This window comes from Manis javanica, chromosome 18, assembly GCF_040802235.1.
Source record: "Manis javanica isolate MJ-LG chromosome 18, MJ_LKY, whole genome shotgun sequence".
Classification (NCBI taxonomy): Eukaryota; Metazoa; Chordata; class Mammalia; order Pholidota; family Manidae; genus Manis; species Manis javanica.
The window spans coordinates 598,120-617,999 of NC_133173.1; the positions used below are offsets into that span (position 1 = coordinate 598,120).

The following is a 19,880-nucleotide window of genomic DNA, read 5'->3' on the forward strand; positions in this document are numbered from 1 at the left end:
ATCCTGGCTGGAGCTCCCAGGAAGGCAGACTGAGGCGGGTCTCTGGGGGTGAACAGTCAGTATGGAGCGATTGCAGGAAAGCCCAGCAGGGGAGTGAGGAGGTGAGGCAGGAAAAGAGGGGCCTGCAGTGGTCCCCGGACCGCCCCAGCCTCCTGGGGCCACAGAGTGGGGGTCCTGTTCACTGCGGGTCATTCTGCCCCAGGGAGCCGCTGCTCGGCCCCTCTGACCTGCCCTGAGGGTGAGCCGAGCCTGCTCCCACAGCCGCCTGTGCGCAGGGACAGTGACTGTCGGGGGAACTGGTGTGGGGCACGAGGTGCCGGTCTGGACGGTGGGGACAGGGAGGGGCGGGTCTGGAGCCCCGGGGCCTCCCTGGGGTTTCCTGGCATCCCCACACCTGGGGACAATGATGAGAGAGGCTTCAGCACCCAGCATCCCTCTGGGGGGCGGACCCTTCAGAGGGCCACAGGTTTGAGCACCGCTGTCCACAGAGGGGGCCGCTTGATGACATGCCCTTCCACCAGCTCTCCCCTCTTCCCTGTCCTTCGCTTCTGCTTCGCGGGGTTAATTCCCAGACAGACTGACTTCAGGCGTTGGGGGAATCCAGGCTGAGATGTCAGGGTCCCTTGTTTACGGAGTCGAGCTTCCATTAGAAGCCATCACAAGCCATTTCCCTGCCACTTCCTCTTCTTTCAGTTTTTTAATTGAGGTACAAGGGTGGACCTAGGGGGCATTATGCTGAATGGAATAGATCAGACAGAGAAAGACAAATACCATGTGACTTCACTTATATGTAGAAGCTGAAAAACAAAACAAACGAAACCAAAACAGACCCACAGACACAGGACAGACAGGGCGGGAGTAGGGGGACGGGTGAAATAGGCGAGGGGGCAACAAAAATTTGAGGCATATACACCAAAGTGCACGAGTTTCAGTGCACAGCTTGATGCATCTTGACACGTGTACACACTCCTGCACCATCCTCAGATCAAGACGCCGACAATTCTCACTAATTTCTGCCTTCCGCCCTCCCTCACTCCCCATGCCAACCAGTCCTCTGTGTGTCCTGCGCTTTTACTCTGCAGGAAGCTGCCCTGTGAACTGTTCTGACCTTGACTCGGTCCCACCTCCGCAGGGGCTGCTTGTCTGCTCTAAGCTCCACCGTGGCCTTCTGCACCTGGCGCTCTCTGCGTCCCTGGGGCTCCTCCGGCGGGGGAAACAGTGCCACTTCCTGCTCGGAGACATTCCCTGGGACGCTGACGTTTCTGCCTGTCTCACTAGCAGAGGCTTCGTTCCCACCTGGTTTTCCACGATGCCTCCATGGTGACTGTCCTGGACGAGTCGTGCCTCGCTCTGCACCAAAGGGCATGCTCACCACCAATTTAAAATATCAGGTTCCCTCCCTGACTTCAGGGCTCCCCTCCTGAAACACCCGGACCACCTGGCATTCTGCCACCTAGACTTCTCTATGTCACCCTGTAGGACAGACGGAAAATGTGATATCTGACTGTGAGGCAGAGTCATTCACCTCTGCCCCTGCAGGCTTGTGTTGTCTGCTGGCATCGTGAAACAGTGGTGGGCACACTTAGTAGCTTATAAGTAGGATGGACTCATTCTTCAAAGTTCTTGATGTGCGCCATCATGGTCGTACTGGGACCCCTGATCCACTGGGGAGACTCAGTCTTACGCTGTTGCCAGAATTCACAATCATCCCATGACTTTCTACGGAGGACCCTCTGGGAGCCCGGCCCTGTTCCGAGGCCTAGAGACGCAACTGCAGACAAAGCAGGAAAGCTCCCCTGTGCCTCTGTCCCAGAGCAGCCCCTCCCCCCCCCGCTGCACCCCCTGCGGCCTCCCTCCACTTTGCTGCGCTCCCCCAGAAGGCGAGCCTACCCAGGACACCGACTATCCGCCCCTCGAGCTCAGAGGCCGGCTGCTCCCTGCTGCCCGCGACACACCTGCCTGCTTTTCCTCTCCTGTGGGTGCTTGTGGGTGCCAAGTCCTCCCACTTGGAGGCCGATAGCCCGGACTCTGCTCCAGACACTGCCACCAACCCTATGGCCTCGGGCGTGTCACTTTTACTTTGGGAGGGCTCCACCGCACCCTGCTGCGCTGCTGGCGGTCGGGGAGATGGCGTGCAAATCCCTCAGTTTCTGGGCCACATGCGGAGACTGTGTCGGATGGGCGGAAATGAGGGGCCCCAGCGTGCTAACGTCCCGTGCCTCTGATCTCCGGCCCATGGGTGCTCAGACCTGGTGTGTGTGCCCTGCTTCTGCACCCGATCTCCACGCGGCTCCCTCAGCCCGTCTCTGCCCCAAAGGTGGTGCAAAGCCTGACACCTCCACACGCAGAGCACGGTGCCCTCACCCAGCAGCCCCAGACGATTCACTGCCAAGTGGATTAGAATAACTTTGCTGCCATAGCAACTGCCATGATTGCACAATTGTGACTTTTGGAGCTACTTAAAAATGTGCAAAATCATTTTGCATAAAGTGGCCTTACTTCCCCAAGAGTGGCAGCTTCCACTCCAGACTCTTCTTTAAGGAATGTTACTGTTTCCCCGTTAGAAGCATTTCCTAATTTATTGTTTAAAAGAGCCATTTGAAAACAAGATTTCACCAGTAGTGGCTTCATGCCCACATATGGGCAAATAGGAATTAAAAACAAGAGGCAACGAGAGATTTACCCCTTCCCCTTTCTAAGAGCATTTATTTTAGACGATTTGAAACTGTAAATTGTCTCTCTAAAATGTACACAAATCCTTTTTAAAATCTAAATGAGCCTCTTTCCAGCTTTAAGGTCCAGCCACGACTTTCTCAAAGGCCCGGGAGCATCTCTTAATATCACCACGGGGGCAGATGGCGTCTCTCATTTTCTGTGGGAGGGTGGGCACTGCCAAGTTGCACAACTGCCTCCTGTCAAACACGTGGGAAGGCTCTTTTCCTGTGGGTAAAGCCAAAAGCTAATGCTGGTGGTCACCCCGACTACCAGGTGGATGTAAGACGGCATATGGACGACAGCCTTCTCACCGGAGAACGGAGGACGGAGGATGCGCACAGCCCCCTGGAGAGCATGTGCGTGTCGGCCGAGTTGGCCGCTCTTTGAGGGGGAGGCTGCCCCCTGCCTCGGCGGTCAGTCTCTCAGCAAGCTGGCCCAGATGCACATCACACTCCAGTTTGGTGCTTATTCAATAATAAAATTGTTTTCTTTCTCTTCTACCGTTGCGGAGAGGTCTTCTGGGTTGGTAGGAGATTTGTTTTTGATCTATGTTCCCAGCGCCCACCAGAACCAAGCATTTTCAAACAGCATCTGTGGGGGATCTCATTGCGGGGTTTTGTTAAAAGCCCTGGAGGGGCACCCCTATGTTTATCGCAGCACTATTTACAATAGCCAAGACATGGAAGCAACCTAAGTGTCCATCAGTAGATGGATGGATAAAGAAGAGGTGGTACATATACACAATGGAATATTATTCAGCCACAAGAAGAAAACAAATCCTATCATCTGCAACAACATGGATGGAGCTGGAGGGTATTATGCTCAGTGAAATAAACCAGGCAGAGAAAGACAAGTACCAAATGATTTCACTCATCTGTGGAACATAACAACCAAGTCAAAACTGAAGGAACAGAACAGCAGCAGACTCACAGAAGCCAAGAATGGACTAACAGTTACCAAGGGAAAGGGACTGGGGGGGATGGGTGGGAAGGGAGGGATAAGGGGAGTAAGGGGCATTATGATTAGCACACATAATTTGGGGGGTACAGGGAGGGCAGTACAGTACAGAGAAGTAGTGACTGTATAGCATCTTACTACGCTGATGGACAGTGACTGTAATGGGGTATGTGGTGGGGACTTGATAATGGGGGGAATCTAGTAACCACAATGTTGCTCGTGTGATTTTATATTAGTAATACCAAAATAAATAAATAAATAAATGAAGGTCTGGAAGAAGGCGCCAGGGCCCCGGAGAAGGAAAGTGTCTGGCTGTCCCTTCACTTGTCCTGCAGCACAAGGCACGGCTTCCCCTACTGGGCCTCCATGGGTGCTGCGCTCCCGACCAGATAAGACTGCAGGGGGTCCTCTTCTTTGCTTTTGCAGGAAAACAAAAGACTCCCCTGGTCCTTCAGTCTCCACCTACTCCTGAAACACGAATTTGACAGCACATCGCAATCCCTAACCTTGGGTACCTGGAGGGGTCTGTCACAAGCCCAGGGGCGCCTTCCACCTCGCCACCAGTGTGGACCACACCCCAGAGCCACCTCTCTGTCATCAGGCCTAAGGTCTGTGTCCCTTGAAGAGATTCTTCAGACCTGTGTTCATTTACCTGTAACACCTGCCACGGCTGCCTGACGAGACTGGGGCGTAAGTCCAGGCGGGAAACTCGACTATCCGGGCAGTTGCCTCCCTGTCGTGTCTCCTGCGGGCACGGAGCTGGCAGCAGGCAGAGGAAGCACAGGGTCCATTTGGTCTTTACTAGCCGGGTGACCACAGATGCATCATTTCAAATCCCCCATGTCTTGTCTCTTCCTCTGGAACGTGGTGACAGCATGCACATCACGGGGCGCCTGCCCCTGCCTGTGGGTGTCTAGAAGGTGTGGATCTGGCACAACCATCCCCTTGTGGTTGGGATTGCCTTCTCGAAGAGGCCTTGCCTGCCTGTGCAGGACGGAGGCTCCGCAGTGGCTGGGGTCCCATCGCCACGGGTGCCTATTTTAATTCATCACATGGCTTTTACCAGCAGCGGACATTCTCCTTCCCTTTGTTCCTCCCTTCCCTCTTTCCTTAATCTCTCCTATCAGGATACAAGGTCCCTAAGAGCAGCGACCTTGTCTACCTGGTCCCCTGCTGGCCCTGGCCTGGAGCAGTGCCCAGGGTACAGCAGGCCCTCAACAGGAGAGGCGCACACCCCTCTCCACCTGCGTCCTCGGCTGACACTCGCATGATCTTCTCAGAGCTTTCGAGGAGTCTCTTGTATTCCCAACCCAGCTTCCAGCCTGGCCTCCAAGACCCTCACATATTTCAGATGGAGGCTTTGCACACTGAACTGCTGGTCCACTCTGATTTTTATAAACACCGAATAGGGTTCTCTTAAATCTTTGGGAAAAAAACTCTAATCTAACAGAGTCTTATGTTCCAGGTTTCCCAAATTTCCCACTTTTCAAACATCTCCTGGGGGGAACATCTTTTCTCCTCTTGGGAAACGTGAAAAGCTGTAGCATTAGGGGGGTTCCCCAGAACTCCAGGAGGGAACCAGGACCTCAAGCAATGAGGCCTTCATCCCTGGCGCTGTCCTGAGCCCAGCCACCCCTGCTCCCAGCATTTGGACAAACGGCAGAGAAGGGCCGCAGGGAGCAGGGTTCCAATCCACTCTGCTGGAATTTAAGTGTGCCTAACCGTGAGGGTACAGATCACAGGGCACGTGAAACGGCCGCTCCAGCCAGGCACCAGGCCTCGGGGAGCTCCTCAGAGCAGCACATTTAGCTGCAGGAACAAGCCCCTGGGCTGATGTCGCGGCCCACGGGGTTGCAGGCCTGCCTGAGGACCAAGAGAAGGGCTGGGGTGTTCTCAGCGCAAAGGACCACATTCCAAACTCGCCCCGAGCAGAAGTGAGCCGCCAGAAGCTCACATTAGAAAGCAAAGGCGGTGGCACTGCAGGGGGATTTAAAGTATTTGCATTTGCTAAACTAGTTTTCCTTCTGAGAAATGCCTTGTCTTTCCAAACCGTATGTCAGAAGCATACCGGATGTGTGATAAGGTCCTTGCTTCGGGTAATTATGAGGCTGTTGCAATGCTGAATGGTGCTACCTGATGGATCGCAAACGCACGAGCGCCACGATCCACAGTAGCTGGAGTTCATCATTTTTCATGGTCTCTGAAGGCCCAGGCAAGGGGCGAGTGGGTGCCGGTGGGCGCTCCCGGCCAGCCTGAGGCTTGGAGGAGGGAGCAGGAGCGAGGAGGAGGGTGGGGAGGAGGGCAGGACAAAGGGAGGAGGAGGGCGCAGAGAGGCAGTGGATGGCATCTATTTCCTCTTTTGGTAAAAGTCATTATACAGTCAACAGAAGCTACTTTGAGCAGAGACTGGGTTTTTAATGGAGCAGAGGGTCCATGACCATCTGTCAGAGAGCCACCTCCCATGAGACCTCCTTCTGGAGGTGGAGGGAGGGGCATGGCACAGAGGAACTAGGCTTTGGGGGGCAAACATCTGTATTTACTGGACTTGACCTTCCATGTCCTGGCCTCCAGACTGTACACACATCCGGGAGTCTGTCTGTGAGCGGAAAAGAACTACACTGGAGGCTGTCTCCCAAGAGACTGAGCGGTCCTGGGCCAGGAACACCCCATCTGTTATGTAGGAGTCCCCTCGCCAATCACCAACTGGTCCCCACTTGCCACCCTCAGCCAACAAGGCCACCTGCACGCACAGAACTCTCAGCTTTCCTATTATTTCCTTTTTACATATGAAGGGAAATAAAAGATCTCCACACATTTGAAGAATTCCTCCAGCATCAGAGACCAAACAGACAGGCACAGTGACCCTGAAAACACATAGCAACTGTGGGGAACGAAGGGGGATATAAGAAACAACACCCCTCCACCCAGTACCCAGAGATTCTAGAAGGCATGTTCATTAGCCAAGAACAGGAAGCCAGGAAAAGTAATGCCTGGGGAAAGGGAAGCCCTTAGAATTTAAGAAGACGGTGCAGAAGGGGTGTTCAGAAGAAGATTTGAAAAAATACTTAAGGAGGTTGAGTAAGATGAGTAGAAGGGAAAGATGAGACCATCAATGGAGGAGGGTCAATAACTGCCGAATAATGGAATTCCAAAAGCCTGGAACAAGGGAAACAGAGAAGGAAACGATAAAAAAGAGAGAGAGAGAGAGAGAGAGAGAGAGAGAGAGAGAGAGAGAGAGAGAGAGAGAGAGAGAGAGAGGAGTGTTTTCATGAGCAAAGGGCATGAATCTTCTGGTCAGCAGGGCTAACTGGGCACCAAGAGGGCAGAGACAACACAGGTCACTTCAGGGGACGGAGCTAGATAAGCGGTGGTCTTGCCCTCTGCACTGTGGCATTCAATAAAGCAATGCCTTCTAAGTTTAGAGGGAGAGCTATTATTTTAAAAGATATTTTTAAATGTATTAATCCACTTAAAAATAGTAAGCCTACCCTGTGTCATCACAAATGACATTTTAATGAAAAATAACATTTTGGGGGAATCTTTTCAAGGTCTGGCTTAGTTGAAGACCACTGGAGTCTCCTATCTGCTTCTGCATCCAGGCTGCTGTGATTTCCTGTTCCAGTGGAGGGACAAAAATTTAACCTAGAATTCTATACCCAGCCAAACTGAAATTGGCAGGGAGGAATGAGACTCTTTCTGGCATGCAGGGGCTCTGACGGAGGGAATGTGTTTTCAGGGAGCGTCTGAGAACAACAGCAGCAAAGTGAAGGAGGGCAAGGACAGCAAAGATTCAGGAAACCGAGGCCTCAACCCAGAAAGTCAGTGAAGACAGAGCCACCAGGCATGATGCGCAGCGGCCTGGGGACGAGGTCCTGGGGACAAAAGGGACTCAATGGCGTAGGTGGTGCTATGGAGTGTGCAAGTAAACGTGGGGCTACTGATAACAGAAAATAGAGCATAATGATAAATGTCAGCGCGAGGAAACAGCAGAGAAAGAAAGAGCAGGAACCTGCCTGACTGGTGAGCGTCCTGCCCAGAACCACAGGCTGGCACACCGCTTACAGGGTCTCAGCATTCAGTCACACCCCACAGAGAAGCAAGCGCGGCTCGGCTGCTGTTGAGCACAGAATGCCCACGCCGTCGGCGTTACAGTGCAAAGGTAAACGCACAGAGGGAGGAAATGGAAATGTGGAAGGAAGAGGAAACAGCCGGAGGGAAGCAGGGGCTCCGGGCGCTCCTCATCTTGCAAAGGGGAAAGTATGTGATGGAACAGGAAATGCAGAGCTCGTTTATTGCCCACGTTTACAAAAGCAACTGAAAGAGGAGCTCTGACTAGCGCTGTGATTTTTATCAGGGCGCTGGACAGGTGTGGGGGGAACAGAGAGATCCGAGGCAGCCACGCCCTCTTCTGATCCAGCAGAGACTCAGCGGAGCAGTAAACTCAAACCAAGAAATAGTGGCGGAAGCCTATTACTCTGGGACATGGAGGTAAATGCCAGGCGAGCTAAAAACAGAGGGGCGAAGAGGAAAAGCAGGAGATGGCTGCTTTTATTAACTGTGTGTTTAAAAATTAATTTAGGGACAGAAAAAAAATAGGTTTGTGTGGTCCAGGCCACCAATATGCATGACCAAATTGACTTAGTTCATCCGACTGTCTTGCGTCTGTGATATTGAGGTAGGGGGACGTGGGACTCAGTCTGGTCTGTTCTCTTTCAACCTACTCATCAAATCTGGATCAGAACACTCCAGAAGAGCCTTCAAGGATCAGGGCATGCAAATGAAGACCCACTCTTTCACAAAGAGCAGCCTATGAAATTCAGATTTCACATTCAATCCTCTCTCTGTAGGAGGATTGACAAATGCTCCCAATTATCAACCACAGCTCAACATACACCTCCAGGGGAGGGCCGGGGGGTGCCGGCAATCAGGGGTGGAGTGATCTAATTTAAATTTCCAGGTGTGGATTACTTGGCTGAAACATGTAGCTGGAAGATTGTAGGCACTGACCATATTTTACATATGCTGAGAAACTTTTGAATCATGTTGTTACATTTAGAGGCTGTCCCGCCTTACAAGTCCCATGTCTTCCCATAGGAGAACCTTGGAAACATCCCAGCTTGCTTGGTATCTTGGATGCAGGCACATGACCTCCAAGCCAGACTCACCAGCTCAAGGCTTTAATTTGAAGGCGAGCAAAGGTGAGGGCAAGGCTCTGTGCTGATGTGGGTGCTGCTTAGGCACCTGAGTTTTGGGGCGGAATGACCACGGGGTGGGGTGGCACCAGTGGGTCAGCAGTGAAGGAGCTTCATCCACGGGGCAGCTCTGTGTGCAGTTTTGGCTGTCAATCAAGAAATCTTAGACTCAGGTCTCTGATTTCTCAACAGTCCAGGGAGCAATGCACTACCTTTAATGAACCCTTTGCTGCCTGACCAGCTAGACACAGCTCTGTTGCTTGCAGCCAGGAACCCTGACCGATACAGTGGCTGCTGCTGATCAAAAGAACTGGACAACTGCCAGGCTGCTCTATCCAGTGACAGTACGTCCACCCAATAGAAGCATGGTTAATTTAAGCATAAGAACTTACTTGTTCTACACAGATACCATATATGAGAAAGGGCAGTGGGGGGACACTGGTCTCTTATAGACAGGAATTAAGTTTCAACTCCAGTTTTAGAGACAGCACCCTAAAAGTTTGATATGTTGACATTTTATTTGGCTTTTGAACAGAATGCTAAGTTTAGCTCTGAATGGCTGACAAAATGATTATGATTCTGCCTCTCAGTTGTCTTATAATATACAAAGTGTGGGTCTCTATTCCTCATCAAACTGCTTGAGGATGGGTGGGTTTTTCCGCTTGCTTGTGATTAAGAAGGAGCTGAGGTTTGAATATCTTAGGAAATGTTTTCATTGTGCTATTTTCAAGTGTACTTAGATCAAGTTGTTCTTTCAAAATTTCAGAAGAAATTTGGATTTCAACATGAGAATGCACCGAGTCTACTTGCCAAAAGTCGGTTTAGTCCAAATTTTCTGGAAAGATTATTTTTAAGTGACAGAAATGACAATAGAGGGGTTCAGAGTCAAAGACTATACTTGGCAGGATTTCTGTTGTGTGATTTCTAGCTCAGAGGAGACACCAGAGAACAATTTTTTCTGGTAGAAGATCAGGATTTTAAAGGGGTGTGTGTGACCTAACACCTCCACAGTGGCAGAGCAGGTGTGTGATGGCTCAGATCCAAAGGAACTCCCAGGACCCTTAGTTATTCCAAAGGAAATGGGCTTCTTGCGGCTATTACATCCTTCAGATGGTGGGGGCTCCTTCCTCCACCCCTCTAAGCACAGTCAGGGGAATGACGGAAAAGGGAGATTTTTCTCAGTGTGCAAATTTTGGAGCCACCATAGTGACAGACCAAGTGGTTCACCCCATGGCCAGATAGTGGGACCTTTGTAATCCTTGTGGCAGATGCGGCTTACACTATTGATTGGAGACTGTATTGTTTACCCTCTTCTATTTTCTCAAAGGTGTGTGTGTGTGTGTGTGTGTGTGTGTGGATGCACCATTGTTCTTCCACCACCACACTGAGTGTGTAAGGGATGTCTAAAAATATCATAGGTGTGTGACCCTCAGGAGGCATCTCTGGGTCTAACTGGGAGAAATGCACGAGTGTTTATGTGTATTTGAATGTGTGATAGCTGCACCATGTTAGATGGGCATTTACAAAATCACATGCATGGGAATGAATGTGTGTGTGTGTGTGTGCAAGTTTGTGAGCACATGTGGGGTATTCAAGAGGGGATATGTAGTGGACTCTGCCTGCTATCAGTTCTATTAGCACGATTTTCCACATTCGTCCTCTGATAAAAGTAACTAATTTTTTCTTGGAAAACTATCCCTGCTCGACCTCTGTTGCTTTGCTGGGGTTGTTCATCATGGTGACTAATGTTATTTTGGTCACAGAATTGGGGCCCATGACCCTGGTCTGTAACCATGCCTCACCAGTGATTATTTTAAAGATGTGCCTTGGACCTGAATTGAGCTCCCGGAGTCCTAGCTGAAATTTTTCAATGAATGGAGAAGCCTGTCTCTTCTATTAGGCGTGGATGACGTGAGCCTGCAGCTGCCAGCAGCCGATAGCCCACGCCGTGGACAGAGATGCTCCACCGTGGAGCAGCTTGTGTTTGTGGGGCACTTCCTAAGTGCCAGGCGCTGTTCTGGGTGCTCTACATGCTGCATCTTCCACCATTGTTCTTCCACCACCACACTGAGTGTGTAAGGGACAAGTCTGTGAGCTAGGCTTCATTACATCCTCATTTCAGAAATGAGGAGATTGAGACATTCAGAAGTTAAGTAACAGATCGTTTCCATTTGTGGTGGAACAAGGATTCATACTCACGAGGTCTGGTTTGTAGCTACAGGTTTTAAATGCTATGCAACGTTGCTAAGCTGAGCGGAGAAAAGCCAAAAGGAGAGGAGAGGTGCAGGAGGGAGGGGCGGAGAGCCTGGTGAAATGGTTCAAGGAAGCCAAGGCAAACAGACCAAGAGATGGAGACGGCGAGGTCCCCGTCCAGCTGTGCCGACGTCAGGGTCTCTGGGCTGCAGAGGTTCCAAACTGATGTTTTCTTTCCCTTTGGGGACTTAACTGAGTTTGTCACTTGTAACTGAAGGAGTTTGAACCAGTATGACTACATGTTACCTTCTACAGCACTGGTGCTTAAGAGAAGGAAATGTTCTGTGTCTGCAGTGTCCAATATGTAGTCACTAGCCACATGCGGCTTTTGAATCATTAAAATGTGCCTAATGCCAAGGGACTGACGTTTTAGTTTTTTCACATTAATTAAAATTAGAATTTAAATAGCTAGCAGAGATTTGGAGGATAAAGCCGAGGCTGTTCTCTGAGATTTACATTACTGAACATGAAGGGGTGAAAGTTGAGTATTACAAGATATTGGAAAAAGAATATAAAAGTGAATAGAAGGGAAAGGAATGGATTTATAAAAATGAAAACTAAAATTCCTGGCTCAGAAAATAGGACACAGAACATAAATCCAGGAGCTAGATAAATGGGAATACAGATATACTCGTGATGAACTAGCTAACTCACCAGCTAACATATACAAGACAAAAAGGGGAGGGCAAAATATACAGAATCAGAAATGAGAATGGAAAATTAATCACAGATACAGAGGAAATTTAATTAAGTTTTAAGACGATGCTTTAATTGTCTGTGTGAAAATAAATATGAAAAAACTGATTACTTTCTAGGAAAATGTAAATTTCCAAAACCGATAATATCACAGACAGAAAACTTAGATGGACTTCATGGATTATCATGGAATAAAGTGAGAGGCTTGCCAAAGAGCCCCCCCAGCTCAGACAGTTACCATGCCCACAGCACTCCGTCCGAGGTTTTGTGATCACTCCCCATTGCTGGGCATTTATGACTCTGCCAGTCTTTTTCAAGGTTTGACATCTATAAAACTTGAAAGAAAAAAGAGTCCCCAAACACTCCTTAAACTGTACTACAGGACGACCAAAAAAATTATACATTTTGCTTTAAAGCAGCATGAACGGGTTTTAAATTAGCACAGAGAAAAGAACAAAAGAGATGAACTTCACTGAAGATCAGTATAAAATCCTAATAGAATAATAGCAAGTGGAAACTCTTAAAAGAAAGACATTTCCTTTAATAGCACCTTGAGAGAAAGAGACAACCAAGTGGGGATCATTTCAGGAACTAAAGATGGTTCAATACTAGGTTATATTTTCTCATACTTCGTTTATTACCATTCTTGATTTTAAAGAGTTTTAATGAAACAGAAATTGAGGAAACTCTTAACAATACAGGTATTTCATGAGTAAAACAAAAATACATCTCAAGCCAAAAGCCGCCATTATTCTTAAAGATGGGAACCTAGTAACATGATAGAAGTGAGGATCTTCAGGATGTGCACTCTCACCATGGTTATGGGATAGTTTTTCTAGAGTATCAACCCATATGAAAAGAAATAAGGGTATAAACATTGTAAAGGAAGAGACTAAATTATGATTATTTCCAAATATATGTGACTGGAAAACCCCAGGAATCAACTGAAAACAGCTACTAGAAACAGAGAATTCAGTGCGGTTGCTGGCTCCCAAATGGATGTACAAAATCGCTAACTCGCCCAGATAAAATAGCACTTCAGTAGTGACGCAATGGTATGGGAACATATAAAAAGATGCACGGTCTCATTCATATCTGAAATCAAACGAAAATAAGCACTCTTTCTCACTTACCAGATTGATTTAAGTTAAAAAACGGAGACTATTTAAAAGTGCAGGGAAGTAGACATTCTTACAAAACGTTTATGAGTGTAAAATTGATGAAACTTCTTTGATGGGCATTAAACATGATCTGAGATCATAAAAATATACACACCCTTTGTATATTTTTTGACCAGCTGTTCCACATCTAGAAACGTATTCAGTAGAGAACACTCATGTGCACAAACACATATATGCAGGGATGTTTACGGCAGAAAAAGACTCGTAAAGTCAGAAATGCCCAGCAAAGTGGGAATGATCATGCAAATTTGGAATAGAATCCTGTATCACTCTTTAACGAAATGGAGCAGATCTACATGTACAGATATGAAGTGATCTCCAATATATATATATATACATTAACTCCAATATCTATATCTATATGCAGATATATTGCATATACATATAAACATATACACACATTTTTATATGCAAAGAGAAAAACCACAAGGCCAGGTGAGAAATACCCACAGGATGCTCCCATTTGTGCCAAAAGGTATGTGCGAACAGTAACTTCTGGAAGGATAAAATAAAGTAAGGAAATACCTGTTGACGGGAGGACCACACGTCCACCCAAGGAGCGGGCCTCGCTCTTGCCTCGCGTCGTGAAGTTTCGCCACGGGCCGCGGTGTCCGCAGTCGGGGAGGCCGGTCTGAGCAGGCGGCGGGTCCCGCGCCCACCTGTGCGGCCGTCTGCGCGTCGCGCGCGCTGGGGGCCCGGGAGCGGGGCAGGCGAGCCCCGGCTTCCCCCCGCGCAGACCCTCCGGCCCAGGCGGCCCCGCTCGGCGCGCGGGCGGTGTGCTGGGAGCGCGCCGCCCGGGCCTCACCCCCGACCCGCCTGGAGCCGCGGCGCCTCAACCACGGCTGACGATTCGGACGCGGCTGGGGCGCCGCCCTGTGGCCGTTCGGTCCCGGCTTCCGGGTCAGCGCGGCCGGCCGGGCGGCGGGCATCACGGGGCACCTGGCCTCCCGGGGTGGGCGGCCAACAGCTCCGCTGTGCTGGTGCTGCGGCGCCGGGGTCTCGCCGCTCTGCCGGTTTCCCCCAGCGCGGGAGCCCCGGCGCGTCTCCCGGTCCCCACCCAGGACGGCCGAACTCGGGCCTACGGCCGCGCCGGGGGCGTGGCCGGCGATCGTGGGCGTGGTCGGTCTGGGGGCGTGGTTGTTTGGGGGCGGGGCCGGGGCCGGGGCGTCAGCTGCCCGGAGCTGCAGTAATTTAGGGACGCGGAGGGTCCTGCTCAGCTGGTCCTGAATTCGGAGCACAGCCGCCCCTCCTCCCAGGGAGAAAGACAGCTGCTTTGACAAGAATGCATTTTTCATTTTAAATTTTCTGTAGTAATTGTTTTCCCGTATATGATACAAAATTAGAAAATGCAGATGAACGAGAAAACACACCGTCTCTCCAAGTTCACACGTGAGTCTCATTTTTGGTGAGCACCCGGTGTTCCGTTGTTGGGAAAATGAGGTGGTGCACGGGAAGGTCCCGGGGCTCAGCTCCGCACGTAGTGAGCCTACACCTCATGGGCATTTCGTTCCCTCTTGTAGGCGACAAAGGCCGCCTCGCGCCCGCCCTGCATTCCGGCTGCGTCCATCGTCCGGCACTGCGGCCTTTCTCAAGAGCCTTCGGAAGCTCCTGGTGCAGACAGACTCGCAGGACAGTGCCCGGAAATGCAGGCCCCAGGCGCCCCGTACCTTCATTCCTCACTATATATACCGCGGTGCTTAGCAGGCCTTCTCTGCAGCTGTCTCTTTTTTCTGGTTTGCTTTGAAACAAAAATCTAGGCAGTTTGGGGGCAAGTGGGTCATGTGGCCAGTTCCCTGACCTCGGACAGGACTTGACCCATTTTATGGGTGTGGCCCAGAGAGGTTCAGCGAGGCCATATGCACACTGAAGACCCGGAGGGCATCAGATGCCTTTTCTGGTTCTCACATCACATTAAAAAATGTTGGGTTACGACAAATTGAGTGAAGTGTGTATATCTTATGTGCAGCTCAATGAAGCTTACTTGTGTGCACACCTACAGCCCGACCCGCAGCGCAGCCAGCAGGCTCCCCCCGAATCAGCACCACCGTCAAAAGGGACTCCAGCCCCTAGATTAGTGTGCCTACATGTGGTCTGAGCACCAGAGGAACAGCCATTGCCACCAGCATTTGACACACGAGCCATCTGTGACCCTGTTGAGTAACAACAGCTAAGAGTGTGACTGCTCCTCAGTGTCAGGCCCTGTGCGTATGTGCCCCTCATCAAGTGCCACAACGCTGAGGGTAGAGGCTGTTTCTCCGTGGCTGTTTCTATTGGTATCTCTCTCTTTACATCTGTCTGTCTGTCTATCTGTCTGCCTATCTATCTGACTATATCTATCTATCTATCTATCTATCTATCTATCTATCTATCTATCTATCTATCTATCTAATCTAATCTATCTATCTATCTATATCTGTCATCTATCTATCTATCATCATCTATGTATCTATCCACCAGCCTACCTACCTACCTATCCATCCAGTCTACCCACCCAGGGAAGGGGGTGGGTTTGCTTCAAGCTCACGCCTCATTCTGCATGCTTTTTTCCATGATTCATTTTTTTGAATCTCCCCTCTAGATCATTAGCGTGGCCTCCAGCCAATAGCCGGCAGAAAGCCAGGGCCCTCAGTCCTACAGCCGCAAGGCAGTGAGCTCTGTCAACCGAAATGAGCTCAGAAATGGATTCTTTCCAGTCAAGCCTCCAGATGAGGAGACAGCCCAGCCAACGCCGAGACTGCAGCCTTGTGAGACGGGGGGCAAAGGACTCTGCTAGTGCCTGACTCCTGACCCATAGGAACTTTGGGGAAAAACGTGCTTTTTAAGGGGCTATGTTTGTGTTGATTTGTTAAGCATCATAAAAACTGACAGTGTCTGTTCCTAACCCTAAACCTGTACATGCTAACTGAAGCTTCTACCCTTTCAGCACACCTTTTCATTCCAAGTTTGTTTTATATTCAACTTAATAATAGGTAAGAAATTCATATGGTATATTTTAAACTGCAGAAGAATTTATAGTAAAGGAAATAGAGTACCACCCCATTCCCAATCACCCAGCTACCTCCAGGGACAGCCATTACCAGTGTCTTGTTGACCTTCCCAGGGAAGTTCTACATATCTGTGTGCAAACGCCACTACATACGCATTTTTACTGCATTAACGACACTTCCATATATACTACTTTGTATCTCCTTTGTCAGTTAATATGTCTTGGAGGTTATTCTGTATCTGTACAAAGTTCAACCCTTAGATGGATGTATTATCATTTCATAACCATTCTCCAGTTGGCAGACTTCCAGGTAGTGTCAATCTTTTGTTTTTACAAAAAATTATTGTAACATGACTACATACATTTGTATTTTGGCACAGGGGTGAATATTTATGCAGGAGAAATTTCCGGAAGTGGAATTTTAGGGTGAAAGGATATGTTCTTTATAGTATGACAGATATTGCCTCCTTTCCAGAGGATTCATAAATTGTTCTTTGGCCAACCACGTAGGAGAGTTTGCTTCTTGGCAAACTCTGGCAAAAACTGGTTTATCACATGCATTTAATTTGAGGTTGAGTGTATTTTCATAGGTTCGAGAAACACATGTATTTGATTTTCTGAGATCAACTATTCATATCCTTATGTGTTCACTGGTCTTTACCGATTGATTTGCAGAGCTCTTCTCTATTAGGATAAGTAGCCCTTTGTCTGTGATATGAATTGCAAATACATATTGCAAATATTTTTTTCTGGATTGTATTTTGATTTTGTTGATGGTGTTTTTTGCAATGTTTCCTTCTACAGAGTCTCCGGTTTACTAGTCCTGTTCTCCCCTCCACCTCCCTCCCTTCCTTCTTCATAGCTCCTGGGTTTGTCATCCTTAGAACACCCTTCCCTGCTCTGAGATAATAAAAGTTTCCCATTACTGTGCTCCAAAAATATCAGGCACAAGGGAGTTGGTTTCTTTGAAACTGGCCAATACAAGGATCTCCGCTATAAACCACAGAGAAAGAAGATACTTCAACTTTTGAAGCCAGAAAATAGAAGTGGGGGCAGCCTGGGCCAAGGCCAAATGCAGCCATCAAGGCTCCCAGCCCTGCCCAGCCTGAACCCCCAGTTCAGGTGCCCAGAGTCTGTCCCAGTGCCAGGCTCTGTCAGCCTGAGGACTGGCCCATGATTACATGTGCCAGTGCCTCCATCTGAATACGGGAATGCCCTTACCTGCCCACCTGCCTGCCTTGCTGGGCTGCTGGTCCTCTGGCCTAATCAGCATGAAGTGGCCTTGGAAAGAGTCAAGTCCGTGTGCAGGCATGTGGCCCTCCCCGGCTATCCAGAACAGAGGCGTCCATCCCCACCATCACCAATGGCTCCACGGAGCCCTCAGACCCTGGCCGGAGGACTCCACGACCTCCTTCACCCCTTTCCCAGTCCTCCCCTTCCAAGGAGCTACCGAGAGTCCCTGCTCCCAGGGCTGGAGCTTCTCCTGCCATGGGTCTTTTCTGCTTTTCTCTGGGTTCACTGTTCCTTGGTCCAGACATCGCGGTGATGTGTTCCGTGTCCTCTTGCCTGGCCTGGCCTTATGGTCAGTTCAGTAGCGATGCCAGGTGGAGCAGGTGGGTGGCTCCCAGTGGACGCCCCCTCCCTGCTTACACCCAGGTGTGGGGGACACAGCAGGTGAGGCCCTCCCACCAGCCCAGGGCTCCACTCCTCACCTCAGTCATTCCGTGCTGTGCCCCTTCCCAGGACGGGTGCAGAGGTGGGCGGGCACGCAGTTCTGGCCATGGGATGTGGTTGGGAGGCAGCCGCAGAAGTCCCAGCAGCCTTTCTTCTCTGTGAGGCTGAGAGACATGGAGGCGGGTCCTGCCCTGTCCCGGCCGCTGTGCTGATGCAGCAGGGATGGACATTCAGAGACCGTGGTGGGTGAGCCGCCCCCAGCGGGTGATGGCAGAACGGAAAGTGGGAAAGACCCGGTGTCCACAGCAACATTGAAATGCACGACTAGTCAGGCCTAGAATTCAGCACCTCTGGGCTCCTCACGTGAGAGAACACGTATGGCATGTCTGTGCTGGGTTTCTGTACGTGTAGCCGTAAGCAGTCTCACTGCTACAAGTACAAATTCATCTACTGACACAGGTGCCTGGCTGGGGCAGAAATGCCCCATGGACAGTCCTGGCACTGGGCCCCTTGTTCCCCAACATCTGTGAGCTGGTGTTAACATGCATGGGGCTTGTTTTGGCCTAGGGTGGAGGCAGGGCTTGGGGCCCAGGTGTGGTGGTAGAGGTGGGCAGACGAGGACAATGGGGGCGTGTCCAGTGGCTCTCCTTTTCCCTCCCTCCCCACCCACCCTCCGTCTGCTCTAAGGAGTCACTGGGGGTCTCACTGGAGAGGGTGGTGCACTGGGAGTTGGAAGACACTGGGACACCCTGAGCCCAAGCTGCTTCCGGGCCCAGTGGCAGGAAGAGTGGCGATGTGGCATCTGCTGCAATGGTCCAAGGGCGGAGGAGAACGTCAGCAGCTGTTGGTGCAGGGGGCTGGGTAGCCTCCCTCCAGGGAGGAAGCAGGAGGGAAGAGCCCACCGAGGGCCCGGGTGCTGAGTGGCCACAGGGCCCGGAGCCCGTGCTGGGCAACCTGGGGGCATCCTGGCGTGCCCTTTGGGTCTTTGGAGATGCTGCAGCACTGGGGCCCTGGGGAGAGTCGTGCGGGCCAGCAGACGGGGGAGCAGAGTGAAGTGGAGCAGGCTGGCAGCAGACGGAGCCCTGACCCCCACCCTCAGCTTGCAGGTGGGCATGGAGACAAGTAACAGGTCTGGAAGATGGGCCTCAGGTCCGAGGCAGGTCACGAGTTTCTGGTGGCAGGGGTGGTGGTGGCCGGGTGGGATGCATCTGCAGGAAGTGTCTTGCCTGGATTCTGAAGCCCCAGGGCTGCGGTGTGGGAGCCCCGGCACCCCTTGCATTCACTCCCAGGGCAGCACTGGGGTTCTGTGCACACACCCAGGGGCCTGGGGCCCCCGCAGGAGGGTCCGTGGATCTGCAGCCTGGACTGGCTTCCTAACCACCACCGGAATTCCCTGAGGCTGTGCGCAGTGATGGGAGCCCGGGCGGGGGGTCGGTGACAGGTGGACACCTGCAGCTAGGTTCTGTTGCCATAGTAACGAGGTAGGGAAGGCAGCCCCAGGGCCAGCCGCTCCCTCGGCTCCATGTCCTCCCGGACACTGTCGTGTGGGAGTGTCCGGGGTGAGACAGGACTGATCTGAGAGAAGGGAGAAGAGAGGTAAGACCAAAGGGTAGCGTCGCCCTCCCGCATGAGCGGGCCACTACCAGCCGCAGGTGTGCCGTGTTGCGTCTCCTTGCCAACGAGCACCACTTCCTGTCGACGCAGAGTTAGGAAAATAAAATGTTTATTTGCAGCATTACTCAGAGTGGTCTGACAAATTCCCCGTTGCCGCCCTGCGGGACTGCACACCGAACCTGGGACGCCTTAGCACTGGCCGCCGTAACGAAACAGTGCAGACAGGGTGGCTTCAATGATGCCCATTTACTTTTTGCGAAGCCTAAGATCAGGGGCGGCGGTTCGGTTTCTGGCGAGGGCTGTGTTCTGGGCTTGCAGATGGTGCTGTGGGCTCACACGGCCTGTCCTCTGTGCAACTGAGAATGAGACCCCACCCTCGTGACCCCGTCTACCCCATCACCTCCCAAAGGCTTGCCTCTGGATGCCACCACATTCGGGGGTGGGGCTTCATGTCTGAGTTCTGGGGCACACAAACATTCAGTCTGTAACCCACAGCTCACACACATGGAAAGTGACCCTTCAGTACCTACCGGGAAATGTTCATTACTTCATTCACCCCACAAAGTCTTAGGGACAGACACTGACCAGTGCCCAGGACACAGAGGGGGGACA

At 51.0% G+C, this 19,880-nt stretch overlaps 1 protein-coding gene across 2 annotated transcripts in view; it reads right to left on the minus strand.

The window, feature by feature from the left end:
• Positions 1-13,787, minus strand: part of RASGRF1 (Ras protein specific guanine nucleotide releasing factor 1) — a 123,335-nt gene extending 109,548 nt beyond the window's left edge. For both annotated transcript variants that reach the window (XM_073227262.1, XM_073227261.1), the window contains exon 1: positions 13,520-13,787. The gene's annotated coding sequence lies outside the window, so the exon portion shown is untranslated. The remainder of the gene's footprint in view (positions 1-13,519) is intronic.
• Positions 13,788-19,880: the final 6,093 nt, after the last annotated feature.